Below are 14,634 nucleotides of genomic sequence, written 5' to 3'. Positions count from 1 at the left end.
TGAAAAAGTTTCAAGGACTCGGAAAATACTTACTGAGATGAATTTCTTGTCTTATATGTGAAAGTTATATCTTTTAAAATATTATATGGGCTTTTCAACCTAAATGATTCCTCCGATGCGTTCAAATTAGACGATCATTGAATTTTCAACCGACTTCAAAAAGGAGAAGGTTATCAATTCGTCTGTATTTCTTTTTTTTTTATGTTTGTTACCTCATAACTTTTTACTGGGTGGACCGATTTTGATAATTTTTTTTTGTTTGAAAGGTAGTGCTTCCCGTGGGGTCCCATTTTTTTATTTTTTTCTGATGATGGTATCCGTATGAAAACGACATAAGTCTTAAATTTGCATTATGTATATGCGCGACAAATAGGTGAATAACTGAAAATCACGTTAACCAATTTTGATAATTCTTGTTAAAGTATTCTCGTATTGTTTTTGATACTGATACTGTAGGGTTTTATTGGCTGACACCGGCTCCAAATATACCAATAACTATAACTACGTTATATAATCGTAAATCGACTTTTAAGTAGTCTAATATTTTTCATTTCATTTTACTTAGGAGGACTCTAAAAAATATGTTGAATACGCAATTATTTTTATTACTTTTTCGTGCATATTCATTTGTTTTAAAATAGTGTTTTGTTTGAAGTCGGTTTTTCTTTTTGTTAAAATTTTTATTTATAAATATTTTAATTGGCATTTATCTAAGTCTAAGCGATATTGGTAAATATTGTGAGGTGGCACTTTTTTTCAAATACATAAGTAGACTGACAGTTGGATCACCTAATTCTTCCTTCAAATGGTGTCCCAATACGAGTGTTGGTAAACTGTGTGACAGGTTTAAACTGACAAATACAGGACATTGGCCTTGGTAATAGAGCATTGTGCAATCAGTCTATATGCAATAGTTATTATTATTTTGTTGAAAATGTGCGTGACCCAGTTTAACTACCGACAGAAGGGACATAACATCTTAGTTGCTGTGGTTGGTGACGCATAATCAAAGTAAGGAGTGGTAATAATTTCTTCTTAATAGTGACCACTTACTATCAGAAGATCAATTTATTCGTATGCCAAAAGAAAACAACATCGGGTAGTAGCCGATTTCATCCCCACTTACATACGAGCGAAACCATAGACGGAAACTAGTACGCATCACTTCAATAATCTCACACTGAGATCTAGGAAAAAATATTAAATCAAGCGTCGATTGTTCCAGTATTATATTATGAGGCTTAGATCTCGACTGACGTCATAGACCTTTTTCGGTAACACTGTTTATGTTTTTATTTTTCAGCTTACAAACGTGGAAATATAAACATGATATCTTCTATCGATATTTTATAACATTTTCCATACATTGTAAGTACGTCCTCGTAAAGGGTGAGATAAAATATCATGATCTTGATTATTCGGCTTCTTCATATAAGCCAATAGAAAAGTTACGCTAAATATTCACATATTCGGTCGTTGTGGCGTCGTTGTAAGTGGTGATAAAGATTTATAGCTCTATAATACTTTGATTATTTCTCAGATTCAGGGAATTCGAATTTTATGTGCGTACAGGTCTTTACTTAGGTAATAATCTTTGATATTACCATCTCAACTGGTAATATTATCAATCATTGCCGCGTTGGCTCAGTTACAGCGCGTGAATGTTAACCGATGATTGCGGCTTCATTGAGTGCGTAATTTGTGTTCATAATTCATGTCGTGTTCGATTTTAAAGATAAAAATCTGCATGTCGAATGATCATCTGATACGCATGTGTCGACTAAACTGAATTGATTTGTACTCGATAATGGGATTGTATAAAGTTGTTACGAGTTTTTCAATTACCACTTAAATATAGAATAAAATAGGCATTTTCATGAACTCAATGAATTAAGTACGTTATTTAATAGCGTGAAAATATGAGTTAACTCTTGTGTTTGCGCCAATCATTGTCACTCTTGCTGCAAGCATATTATCCGATGAGAAGTATTGCTGTGACTGAAATATGTCAGGAACCTATCATCAATAAATTTAAACGATTAGAAAATATACAAGATTAATTGGAAATATTTTTTCATCCGGCAAATGTAGGCTTTTAAGTATCATGTACAGTCGGGGTAAGAAAAGGTTCAATAAGATCTATTTTCGTGTGCTCAGTATAAGCGATAATCTGCTTTACCAATTGAGAATGACATATTGCACAATGGTTTAAGTTTAGATTCAAAAGGCACTAAGAGTTTAAGACTTGATAAAGGAATGAATTTGAAAACTGACGAAGGTTTTCTTACTCTGACTGTACATGGTGTACAGCCGGGTCGGCTCCAGCCCGTGAATTTTTATTAAATAAATAGAGATTGCTTAGAAGATGTGGGGATCGCGGGGGGGTTTTCATTCATAACGGAGAACGGGGCGCATTATAAACACAAATTCGATAAAGTTCTGATTTAAAACAATGCTTTTCGGTATAGGGCCGCGTAAAACGATTTTTTCTACTATTCTATACTAAAACGTAAATTAATGAAAGATAGGTTTATTTAGGACACGGTATCATTATAAAAATTATAAAAAGTAAGCATAAAAAATAAAAAAAATACTATGGATATAACTAACTAATCTACCAAAAAAAGGAAAGAAAGCAGGGAAATAAACCATAAAACGTGGTCAATATGCAAACGAAAAGCAGAAACATCGTTGACTTGTAGCATAAATATTATAATTTTGAATATGGAATAACAAAGAAATAGTAAAAAATATATACACGTTTGTGTAGGTCAAGTTTACTATTTTAATTCTAAGTTATATGAGTTCCTTTATTAGGTCTACGACCTCGTGTATTTTTTATTGATGCATATACATGAGATATAATGTTATTGTATAAACGGGGACCGTTTTATTAAATAACATTCAATTGATCGTTTATTGCAGCCTCACCGAACCGGTATGCGTGTCATAAAAATTTCATTGCGTTGAATTTGCACTTAAATTAACGTAATAGTTTGAATATTTATTTTTATAGGACTGTATCACTATATACTTAAATTACGGACTTTTTTATTAGTAAAAAAAGTGCAATGTTAATGTATTTTTTATATACTTAATAAACAAAATAAATTTAATGATGTTACTTTACTTTTCTATATCTTTATATACTGTAATATTAAGAATCGAAATAGTGCAGTCCCTAGAACACGGACACTGATGTGCGCAGAATAAAAACATCTAAAAGAACACTGTCTACCCATCCAACCAAAATTTTTAAGATCCCTCCGATCGTCACTCTTGAAAAACTTGGAAGTATACAGGCTGATACTATTCTTTACTTATTTAAAAAAGTTATCGACCAATTAATTGGAAAATCCCAGCATATCAAATTATTTGAATAATAAGATCGAATAAATGGTAACTGTTGGATAACTCGATAGAAGCTTCGTAAAAGAAACGGGAAGCGCTATCACATAATACACGAACGTTTGCCTGGAACCGATCACCGATGAATAAATTCACGACAAAAAAGACGGTAAATTTAAGAATATTACAAATAATGTAAATGCAATCTTATGGCTTATCCTACAAAATTTTACGATATCGCCGGGCTTGACTAAGTCGGTATCCAACAAAATTTTACTTAGGTGCTCTGCTTGATATTAACATATATGGTTTTATAAAAATGGCATGTAATATTCCGGACTTCGGTATAACAGCCTTTACCATTTAGTTTTAGTTTTATTGTGTAAAAATAGTGTAGTACACTGTTAACAAACTATTTTGTTTAATTACTTCGATTGTGCTAAGATCTTGAATAATAACGACTTATTTAAGTATGTGCAAAACTAAACAAAAAGAAGTTTCAACTTATAAAATTTTTTATATTAACAGCCTGTTGAAATTTACTGGCTGTTAATGTAAAAATGTACTGCTGGGCTATTAAGGAGAATGTTTTGGTTTCGTCACGATGTTTTTCTTTAACGCCGAGCACGAGGTGGATCACAAACGCAATTATTGGTTAATATGCAAGCGTTCTAACCACTGAGCCATCTCGGCTTTTCGAATTAAAATCTTTTTAATATAGAAGTCGTTGAACTTACTAACACGGATAAAATCAGCTGGTGCCATAGTAACAATAATAAAATATTAATATTATATTTACAATTCCAGATTTACATCGGTCTTGGATAAGTAAAAATAGAGAAATCTTCAATCTGCGACCTAATATCAATATTGAACTGTTACATCATTGCTATTCAACAGATACCTGTCAAACCCTTTTCTTTCAAGCGTTTCTTTAATGTCATGTGATTTTTGTTATGCAGAAAATATTGAACACATTTCTGATAGCATTTTTTTAAATATTAGTACTGAATAGAGTTTATTATTATTTATAGTAAAATTATATTTAATAATATTTCGTCGTCTAGATCTACCTATAACAACCAGCTTAAACTGTATGTTTTCATACACAAATTAATGTACATTTAATATCCAGATTCTTTTGTTTTCACTCCTACTATTGATTATTATCAGCTTGCTGCGCTAAAATCTGGACAAAAACGGAGATAGGATTACTTTTCAACCGACTTCCAAAAGGAGGAGGTTATCAATTCGTCTGTATTTTTTTTTTTTTTTTTTTTTTTATGTTTGTTACCTCATAACTTTTCACTGGGTGGACCGATTTTGATAATTTTTTTTTTGTTTGAAAGGTAGTGCTTTCCGTGGGGTCCCATTTTTTTTATTTTTTTTTCCGATGATGGTATCCATGTGAAAACGACATAAGTCTTAAATTTGCAATATGTATATGCGCGACAAATAGGTGAATAACTGAAAATCACGTTAACCAATTTTGATAATTCTTTTTTTATTATAAAATATATACTTCAAGGGTAATTTGGTGAAAGTTTGGTAAGGTTCTGAGCACAGGATCCATGACAAAGTAACGGAACGGAAGGGAACGGAACAATTCTGAGGAGCACGTTAGCGATACTCGGTCGAATCTTTTATTTATAGGTTATTTGGATATTTGAGTCACCTTCCGTAATGTGGTTATGTTTATGTCATTATCATAGTCGAATATTATAATCGACTAGCTACCCACCCCGGCTTGGCACGGGTGCAATACTGATACTAAATATACTACAGAATTTGTTTATATACGACATCACATCGCAAACTTCTAAAATTATCAGTGTTTCTTTACTATATTGTTCATGTATTATATACACAAACCTTCCCCTTGAATCACACTATCTTTTAAAAAAAACCGCATCAAAATCCGTTGCTTAGATTTAAAGATATAGGGACAGAGAAAGCGACTTTGTTTTATACTATGTAGTGATGGAACTCCTATACGGCTCGCAGTTAGGGTGCGATATGGGGCAGAATTTCTTACTATCTTTAATCAAATTTTGTGTATGTGATGTGATGTCATATGATGTACGAAATATAGTTGGTCTTTTTCAAAGTTTTTTTGCTGAGTTCGATTACAGCTCTTTCGAGGGATCCTTGTAGTTTACGCCGCGTGACGTATTAAATCCGCATTTTCGAAAGTCTATTTTTGCTTTATTCGCAAGTTTCCTTTGAAATTGTCCTCGAAGTAGTTTCTGACTCATATAAACGGAACACTTAATGTATTCATATTAAAAAAAAATTAGTTAGTCAACATCAGCTTCACTTAAAATCAAAAAATAAATAAAATTTTAACAAAAAGAAAAACCGACTTCAAACAAAACACTATATTAAAACAAATGAATATGCACGAAAAAGTTATAAAAATAATTGCGTATTCAACATATTTTTTAGAGTCTTCCTAAGTTAAATGAAATGAAAAATATTAGACTACTTAAAAGTCGATTAACGATTATATCATGTAGTTATAATTATTGTTATATTTGGAGTCGGTGTCAGCCAATAAAACCCTACAGTATATCTATCAAAAAACATTACGAGAATACTTTAACAAATATGTTTTTTACAAATTACCTTTTACACAATAATATACTGGATCAATCAAGGGGCTCGTATCGCTTCTTTCTTTTGATTGTTGGGGCAAGGGCACCGTGGCTGACACCGGCTCCAAATATACCAATAACTATAACTACATGATATAATCGTTAATCGACTTTTAAGTAGTCTAATATTTTTCATTTCATTTAACTTAGGAAGACTCTAAAAAATATGTTGAATACGCAATTATTTTTATAACTTTTTCGTGCATATTCATTTGTTTTAATATAGTGTTTTGTTTGAAGTCGGTTTTTCTTTTTGTTAAAATTTTATTTATATTATTTAATTGTATCCTATAATTTATTTTTATTTATTTAAATACTTTATTGTACACCACAAATTAAACAGATTAGCCTTATAGTAAGTACACATAAAGAAAATATGGTACAACCGGCAGTCTTATCGCTTTAAAGCGATTTCTTCCAGACAACCGAGGTGATATGGAGTAGTAGCCAACAGAGAGATGGTAGGTGGTGTAAAATAGTCTACATACATAGATACAAATAATATATTACATACATAAACTACTACATGAATATAGCTAGGTACAACAAAAAACAAATGGTATCTAGTCGCCATTCAGTGTGAGAGTGTGAGGTAATAATTAGTAACTTTAGTTTTAAATATTGTTAAAGATGTTGCAGATTTGATATTAAGCGTGAGGGCATTCCACAATCAAGTAGCCTCAGCCGTAAAAGATTTTTTGGAATGAATTGTTTTTAAAAAATTTACTACATAACGTTAAGGTTCTGTATATATCAAAAACCGTTTATTATGTAAACTTTGTACATTTAAGTTATTCAATGAACCAACAGAATTATTAAATAAATAAACAGTCTATTTATAATTCTACCAGTAAGTCTACGAAATTGGTCGGAGCCACTAAAATGGAAATGGGTTCAGTGGACTTGAAATTCATCATTAGGTAACCGATTGAGCTTCCTTCTAAGGGCCGGATGCTTATTGTCGCGAAAACGGCGACCGGCCGCGTTACAAAACTAAAGTTATTATATCAATACAGCTTCCAAAATACTAAAAGATGTCACTTAAATTACGAAATAATTATATATTAATTGTTGTATTAGTATATTGACATTATTAGTGTAGGGACAGATTGTGAGGAAGGCCTTGAGCATGAATGTTGATGGATATAGAGGTAGAGGACGACCAAGGAAACGATGGATGGACTGTGTGAAAGACGATATGGTTAGAAAGAATGTTACTTGTGAGATGACGTCTGACAGAGAAGTATGGAAGGAGAAGACATGCTGCGCCGACCCCAAATAAAATTGGGAAAAGGGCAGGAGGATGGATGATTAGTATATTGACCTGAACTTTTTTCAAGGTCTTATAAAGCACTCGGCAATGTTTATGTGATAAGTTTTGCTATGGAAAAATATGCGTATCATAGCTAACATAACAAAGCGTCCCAATATGTTCACAATAATATAATGTACATATATCTCGACAAAATTAATTATTTCGATGGAAACAGTTAGAAACATCGTGTAAACACGACAAATAAAGATAAACTTGTAACATAAAGTTTCCGACTTCGTAAAGTCAATATATCCTTCCTGCTACGGGTTACCCGATTCAATAATTCTCACAAGATAATTTTACATAATAATAAAAATAAAAATCTATATAGTATGACGTATATAACGACTTCCGTGGTCGAATGGTGTGTACACCAGTTTTTATTGGTACGCCGATTCGATTCCCGGCTGAGTCTATGTAGATAAAGTTAATTGTTTTTCAATGTTGTCTTGGGTCTGGGTGTTTGTGGTGCCGTCGTTTTTTCAGATTTTCCATAACACAAGTGCTTTAGCTACTTACATTGGGATCAGAGTAATGTATATGATGTTGTCCAATATTTACATAATAATGCTCATGCCAAAAATATATAAGTAATACTTCATTTTATAATGTGCATATATTATACAAATGATAAAATGAAGTTAGGATCTACATAGCTGTAAATTTAATTTTATGTTTGTGAGAAAATATTTGAATAAAGTATATGTTAGGTTTAATTTCATTTGATTCTTCTGAGAAATGTCGGCAACTCAGTACCAACATTGAGTATTTTGCTGAATTTTCTCTAAATGGCCTTAATTATTTCTAACCTTTATTTAATATTATATTTCGAAGAATTTAAAGACTAATTAGTCCATTTAATACATTAAAAGTATATTGAATAATGAATCATAGTTACCTACTAATATTGAAATAGGAAAGTTGTATGTGTATTTCGGATAAACACAAAAATAACGGGACCTTTATTTCAAATGGGCGTTTATACGAATGTGCACTCGTGCAAAGCACATCCCAAAAAGTTGATTTATAAGGTTAGAATTTGATACGTGCACAAAGTTAGAATTTGTACGTTCTAGAAACAAAGTGTATGTTGTTAGGACTACACAAAATATGAAATTTTAAAATCAGTCCCTCCTAATGGTCGTTTTTTAACACGTCACGCTACTGTAAATGTAAGCAATATAGCAAGCATTCAGATGTACAGTCAGAGTAGTAAAACCTTCGTCAGTTTCAAATTAATTCCTGTATCAAGTCTTAAACTCTTGGTACCTTTTGAATCTAAACATCAAATCATTGCGACGCAATATGTCATTCTCAATCGGTGAAGCAGATTATCGCTCATACTGAGCACACGAAAACAGATCTTAAGGTGACGAACCTTTTCTTACCCCACTGCACATAGTTTCGAAAGCAATTTTATAAATGACGTCACGTTGTAATAACAAAAACACTTTACTTTTTATAATTAAATATTTCATAACTGTTTCCAATGTTACTATTATCAAACGAATAGGTAATAATCATGATAACAGTCAACCTGATATAAAAGTGCTACTAATGAATAAATGTTACAACTATGTATTTCAGCCCTATGTCCTTGCTTCACGTTACATTATTTCTGTATTTGCGTATATAATCGTTAGCCCTTGAGACATATACATAAATATAAGCCTTATTTAGTTATAAGATTGTTTGCTATCATTGGCGGTAAAAAAAGTTTATAAATTTATTATTAAATATAATATATAATTGGTAGCAAACAGGCTGGAGGTTCGAGGCAAGTTAGTGTCAACACGTCCAATTCCTGGCTACTTATTTAGAATTATTCCACAGAATAACCGGGCCGGTTTGGGGTTTTAACCCGTCGTGGGAACGTGTGGCCTTACAGATACCTAGCCTCCAGACCGACGAGGCATTCGCTAGATTTATTATTAACTAACGGTCCCTACGATTTTATGGTTACGTAAGTCCTGTGTTCGTATTATCGAGGGAATTGTTTATATGTTGTAACATCGGTTTTGATTATGGGTTAAGCCATAATAATTGCACTCGTGCAGTTGAGGCGGTCAATTAGTATGATATAATTATAAAGTAGTAATTATCTTTGGAATGAATGATAATGGATTGGAATCCGATATTTAATCGTTGAAGCGCGAACAACCAGTTATTTATAAAACAATTGAACTTTTGACTTCCTATAATATTACATATTGTTATTACAATTGGTGTTTTTGGGGCTCCAGACGGTAAGTGATCATTGTTGCGCATAATTTTGTGAACATTGGCGAACATTAGTGAAAATTGATAATATTTTGAACATTGGCGGACATTGGTAATGTTGTGAACATTGGCAAACATTGGTAATGTTGTGAACATTGGCGAACATTGGCAAATATTGGTGAAAATTGATAATGTTGTGAACATTGACGGACATTGGTAATGATGTAAATTAAACATTGGCGAACATTGGTAATGTTTTGAACATTCATGAAAATTGATAATGTTGTGAATATTGGCGGATATTGGTAATTTTGTGAACATTGGCGTACATTGATAATGTTGTGAATATTGGCGGATATTAGTAATGTTGTGAACAGTAACGATGGAAAGAATGGTAAATTCTTACAGCACCAATACGGCGCGAACATTTGAAACTAAATCCCTTGTCTGTAGTTACACGTACACATTTTTTAGTGAATTGCATTTTGTACATTATTTGAGTTAAATTATTTTCATTGGGAAATATTAGCTATGCAGCGATATTTTGAAAAAAGGAACTCATTTCGAATGTTGATAGATTATGTGTCGCTATTTTGAAACGCGTGTGCCTTAAATGTTAATATTATAATAAAACTCAAAAGTCTTTTAAAATGACTTTACTATTCAGCAGGTTTTGATATTAAAACAATGAACTATTCGCGATAGAGAATTGATCACTATCAAATATTGATTGATGTGTTTTTAATTTGAAGATCAAAATAAAAATATTTTATTTTAGTAGGCGTTTACAAGCACTTTTGCATTTACAAGCAATCATCATTGAAAAGAATTAATTATATTTCATGTAAATCCGCCTGTTCGGAATGCAGATTCTACTGCTTCTCAGTATTATTATTGGCAGGAAACTCAGCAGTCGTTCATTAGAAATTATATCTATTTATTAATATTTTTGTAACAAATTGGCTTACTTGGAGAATAATAAAATATCTGCGGATTTTTTTTAAATATTAGAGTATGTGGCCCTTAGAAAGATTTTTTGATTTTGCGGAGTTGAAAACGTATGTTTACTTGAAGGCTTATGTTTACTTCTAGTGATTATCACTAATGCTACATAAAATAACATAATACTGTTGTAGATATTTATATTCAACTTTGTTAAAAATATTCCAAATAAATCTCGAGTTCCAAGTTTAAAAATAGAACGGACAGCTCTCCTTTGTGAAATGAATACGGATTCAATAAATATAACTAATAACCAAAGTGATATGCTAGAATATGTACTATGAAAATAACCAAAATGTACTCAATAGTCGAGCAGTATCAATATCAGTTAGTTGTCTAACTTTTCTAACCGCGTATGCTGCGGATCTGGGTCTTCCTGTTAGGGTCGATAAATGAGGATTCCACTAAAGTTTCTAATTTAATGTGATTCCTAAAAACAAGTTAGCATCGGTTATATCAGGATCGTTACTGTTAAGCGCAGTATTATTATTGTGCTTTCTAACTTTGGGTAGGATTAAAATTTAAATTTAATTCGTTTTAAATAGCTTATACTGTTTGTTTTCTACTCGTCTAAATAAATAGTTTTCTACTTTCACTTCTCTGTAGTGAACTGACAGATAATGTTTTCACGGTCAAGCTGAGTCTTTGTACTATATAAATATATATTTCGAATTATCGTAGATAGATAAATATGTCCATTTATTGTGTGATTACTATATTAAATAAAATGATTAATTATTTTTCAACATCATCTAGTTTATATTTTGACACAAAATAAATAAAATTTATTTAATTCGTGTCATATAAAATTTTTAATGTTATGAAAAAATCTTATTATAGTCTGTAACATAGAATCTGTGATGTATTCCTAAATTAATTACTAACAATATTTGGTGGTTGAGCAATGTAAAGATGAAAGTTAAAAATCGCTCTACTGAAAAATCACATTTTTTTTTTCATACGACGTGTGGAGGTGTCTAAGTATTACATTTACTATAATTTTATTAGTTCAGATGTATGAATTGCCAGTCCGTCTTATTAATCACGTCAACACCACGTATATAATAGACGAACAACAAGCATTGTTAGCACCAAACTGAGCAATTCAGTGAAAGCCGGACGTTGTAAACACTACCTTACAATACGAGCATAATGCTTAATAAACACTGGAAGCGATACATGTTAACAATTACTTATTTTATTATTATGTTTAAAAAAATGAACTTTATATACATAGAGTTAGTTATTACATTTCGGAAGCAAGGATCTGATAAAATAATCTATACTTTATACTAATATTATAAATGCGAAAGTGACTCTGTCTCTCTGTCACTATTTCACTGTCAAATCAGTGAACCGAATTTCACGGAATTTCCTATGAAGCAACCTTGTACCAAGGAAGTACATAAGCGACTTTTTTGCCTAACACTAATTATTCGCAATCGAAAACATTCGCAAATTATACCAGAACAATATATTAACACCTTACCATACTAGAAAATTTTGAGGAATCCTTATAGTATGATTCGTAAATATTTCAGGCATTTTTTATTCCAATAAGAGAAGAAAAACATACTGAGCTATGTAGTCTCATTTTTGTCTCTTTGTAGAATACTAGTTGTTTCCACCGACTTCGCTCACGTTTACAAAGTTTCATCTAATTCTTTTCAGTAATTTATCTATGAAAACAAAACAGATAGTCAGATAGAGCCATTATTATATTTGTAATATCAGTATAGATTATGAATAAAAAAAGCGAAATGAGACTTACTTTAGGCGTCCTTAACGCTTGCATTTAATCAGTAAGACAAGCAACAATAGTAATCGGTAACGTGATGGATACGGAAACTAACTCTGTGTCTAGCGCACTGAATTGATGAATTTTGATTTCAGCTGGAGTAAGTTTATACAAGTTCAGTTTGAACGGTCACGTCCTTCGGTTTCAGTTGGCTAAGTTTTGTCCAAGATAAATAAACGCGAGTCTGTACTCGCAATTTAGTTTGCGTTCAAAGCGTTTATGTATGACATAGTGCAGTTCATACTATGCTGAGACGGTGTCTTTGTTTCATGCGTCAATGTTTTACGCGATAGCGAGTGTTGATAAAGTTATTTAGAATGTAAAGGGAAGTAGACATATGACATTGAATACAATAAATGGTTGTGATAAAAAATATGCTATGATGACGTCATGCATCAGCTTTATTTCGTAACAAAAAAAAAACTTAATAAAATAAAATTAAAAACTTAAATAAGACTAATAAGATGAACCAAATACTTAGTTAAAAACACGACGTTTTATGTACATTAAATACTTGTTAACTTTCAGGCTTGACATATATAAAATTAATTTTATTTACTTTAATTCGTATGTTATTGATTTGCATAGCTTACTGAATTGTTGGAATGGAATAAATTCTGAATTATTATATGGTACTAGTAGCTTAAAATTTAATGTAGTGAAGTAAAATTCCAATGTAGAAGGCTTCGTAAAAGCCTACTTGAATGAGATGTAGGCTTGAATATTTACAATTTAATAAAACTAATAAAAATTCTAAAATCGGGATCATTTCTTATGGTGTAATCGATTTTGACATATATTTCTGATTGTAGCCATAGATTTAAAGATTTTGTTTGAGATAAAATATATGCGGCAATTTTAGAAACGGATATGAATTTCATAGAACGTGTAGACAAATTGAAGGTAAGCTAAGACTCTTCCAGGCGTCGGTTTATAGCGGTGTCTTTGTCGTTGTCTCGATAATTGATGACACGCAATAATTCATCGTTTGTGCCGGGTCTCACGATCTCTATACTCATGTACTGATCGTTTATATGTATAACATACATTATTAGTCTCGATTTTTTATTTGACTGCCACATTGCTCTTTTCGGTTATAAGGACAAAGATTTCTCAAAGGAAAAAAAGACCCGTTGAGTTTCTTTCGCCGATTCTTTTCAGGTCAGGGTGTTTTCTTTTAAGAGAGTGCCGCCGCTGACTCGCTCCGCAGAAGACGACCGGGGAGGAGGAAAAGGCGCTACGCGCACCTTTTCCCACCGCCTCAATAGGCGCCGCAGGGACTAGGGGAGTCCCAGTACCCCGGGAATCACCCCTAGGTGTTAGAGGCCCGCATAGGTGGGCCGACCGTCAGGGCATCACGGTAGCATGCGTAAGCGATCCCATGGCGTCCAACGAAAGACGGAGAGGGTACCGCTGGTTTTTTAGTGGGTAAACCCGGCGTACTTGGGCGCACTCGGCTCACCACTTTCCATCACGTGGGAGAAGCGCGTAATGCGTTTTTCCAGCGAGAAAAAAAAGGGTGTTTTCTTTTCCGAAACGGTGGTACTGTTTCATTTGACCAACAATAAGAAAGTGTCATGCTTCTATATTGAATAAAGTAATCTGATTGATTTTCAGTGATGAAGTTTGATTTTGAGTACGAAAGTTCTCGGTTCATACTTTAGATCAGTTCGATATTATTGAATGATCTATGGAAAATTTTTCATCAGCCTGTAATTTGGAAGTGTGTTCTCCAGTGCATTGGGAAGTACGTATTACCGTTGGTCGTGCGTCTGAGCCCTTTCCAATCATGTTGGATTTTCCGTTCCATTAGATTATAAGAGGGAGGGAATAGAGGCGCACCTGTGTTTGCGCACATATGCACTATAATATGTCTTGCGTAGTCTCCTTTGAGATTTGCCGCTGTGACCGAAATCGGTCAGGACGACATCGTCATATTAATCAATTAGTATTTAGTACTTGTCCACAATTGTTAGAAGATCAAATATTGTTGTCTTAGATTTTCGCGATTATTACACATTGAAATAAAACTAGTTTTATTTCAAGATCAAATATTTTAATCTTTTAAAAAAAGAAAACTCATCTAATTGGTAGTTTAATAAAGCTCTCACATGTCTCTAATGATTTGCTCAAATTTGTTTGTTTTTATTTGATCATGTCCTGAACTAAAAATTTCACCGAAAGGAAGCTACTAATCGTAAGTTCTAAATAGTATTCATTACATTTATATCATGCACATAGCTAGCTCACAATCATTGTCTACCAATTCTTTAAAACAAAATATCCCTAGAAGTTTC

Source organism: Vanessa cardui, chromosome 12 (assembly GCF_905220365.1).
Source record: "Vanessa cardui chromosome 12, ilVanCard2.1, whole genome shotgun sequence".
In the NCBI taxonomy this organism is placed as follows: domain Eukaryota; kingdom Metazoa; phylum Arthropoda; class Insecta; order Lepidoptera; family Nymphalidae; genus Vanessa; species Vanessa cardui.
This window is presented reverse-complemented; position numbering follows the sequence as displayed.